Source organism: Miscanthus floridulus, chromosome 18 (genome assembly GCF_019320115.1).
Source record: "Miscanthus floridulus cultivar M001 chromosome 18, ASM1932011v1, whole genome shotgun sequence".
Taxonomy (NCBI): Eukaryota; Viridiplantae; Streptophyta; class Magnoliopsida; order Poales; family Poaceae; genus Miscanthus; species Miscanthus floridulus.
Genome location: NC_089597.1, coordinates 86,462,039 through 86,464,205, shown reverse-complemented (window position 1 = coordinate 86,464,205; position 2,167 = coordinate 86,462,039).

Below are 2,167 nucleotides of genomic sequence, written 5' to 3'. Positions count from 1 at the left end.
CAAAGTCATTGCTTACTCCTAGGAAAGCCAATATAAAAAGGTTGGTATTTGAACTAAATTTTATTTCAATGCAGGGAGGCTATACTGAACTTATGTTCGAACAAATCTTGAACTCACAGGAAGAAGATGATCAAACGGAGAGGAATACGTAGGTAAAAAATTACACTTCAAGTTACAATCATGTGCAAAATACAGTGCCAACATGTGCAAATTACAACTGTGCATTCGATGCTAATTTAGCATAATAGGAATGTAATTTTCAAATCTTCCTTACAAACTCTGCAGCTACATGAAAGGATGCAAGGATCATTGACATAGATGATAATTGGAAATGACATGAATACCCTAGATGCAACCCCTGGACCCCAAACTGATTGGTCAATATTAGAGTCAAGAATGCCATATCAGGTACATACAGATAGCTAAACAATTTGATTACATTTATAAGCAAATTACAAAATATGTACTACTGCCATAAAAAATGGACTTATCTTTGCAAAAAATAGGATTTCGCTGATGACAATGATGGACAAATGGCAAGCATTGCTGATGATGATATATCTAAAAATGAACACCATCATTGACAAACTGATGTATTCAATAACATGGAGATTGATGAGGTACATAGAAAAAAATCATGTGGCCAATTATTTTAGTGTACAGTGAAATAAACAATTATTTGTATTACAAATGCCATTACTCAAAAACTAAGACTACTCCTAATATATTAACAGGAACAACAAGAACATCAGGATGATCAACCGACAATGTCAAAAAATGACTTGATCATCATACAAGCAGAATCAACAAGTATAGATGTTACATCAGCTATAACAGATGATAATGACCTAGTAAATGGCAGCCAGGAACTTACAGAACAAGAGATTGAATAATTCATCAGAAATGAACAACTTGCTGCATCTGAAGGCAATAATGCACCAATTGATAGCATCTACACCCCATAGCTAGACATGCAATTTGACAATAGGGATGCTGCTCAACACTTCTTCAACTTCTATGCGTTCCTTGCTAGATTCAAAGTTGCCATAACACATATAACAAGAACAACAAGTAAGAAGAGAAATAATGAGGTAGTCCAAATGGAAATGAGATGCACTCATCATGGAAAAGAGAAGGGACCAAAATCTTTAGAGCAAGAAGAAGCAGACGTAGACAAGGATGTTGGAAAGAAACCAGTAAGGAAAAGAAAGACAAGCGTGCAACACAAATTAGGTTGTCCGTGTGTTATGATGGTCAAAGAAGAAGGACCTAAATGGAAGGTTAAAACTCTTGATTTGGATCATAATCATGACCTAAGACCTAGAGACAGGGATAACCTATTCTCTAGTCATAAGTACATGACCAACATGGAGAAAGGACTTATCAGGACTCTCGACGATAACAATATCCTGACTAGGCAGATGGTCAGTATTCTTTCATACCTGAGAGGTGGTCTAACAGCTCTACCCATGAAAAAGAAAGACATAAGCAACTATAGGACAAAGCTGAACAGAGAACTTAAAGGTTCAGATATGACAAAGATTCTGGAATATTTCAGAAAGAGACAAAGTGAGGATGCTTCTTTCTTTTACAAGCTTGATTTAGATGACAACAAGAGAGTAAGGAACTTGTTCTGGATAGACTCATGTTGCATGAAATATTAATGCAGAATATGGGGAGTGCGTAAGCTTCGACACCACATACATGACCAACCGATACAACTTACCTTTCACACCATTCATTGGGATAACATGCCATGCCCAAAGTTGTCTCTTTGGGTGTGCATTCCTGCATGATGAGATAATAGATACTTTTAAATGGGTGTTCGAGTCATTCCTTGAAGCAATTGGAGGGAAACACCTAAAGACAATCATAACTGACCAAGATAAGGCTATGCAATCTACAATATAGCTAGTGTTAAAAAACACAAGGCACAGGAACTGCTTGTTCCATATCAAGACAGTGCTACAACAAGAATGGGAAGGTCTTTACAACTAACAATGGGCTGTATGAAGACTTTGATGATATTGTCAACAATAGTCTCACAGTGGAGGAATTTGAAAGAATGTGGCAGAAGATGATCGAGGACAACAAGCTGCAAAGGAACAAGTACTTAACTAAAATGTGGGAAATGAGACACATGTTTATCCCTATCTTCTACAAAAAT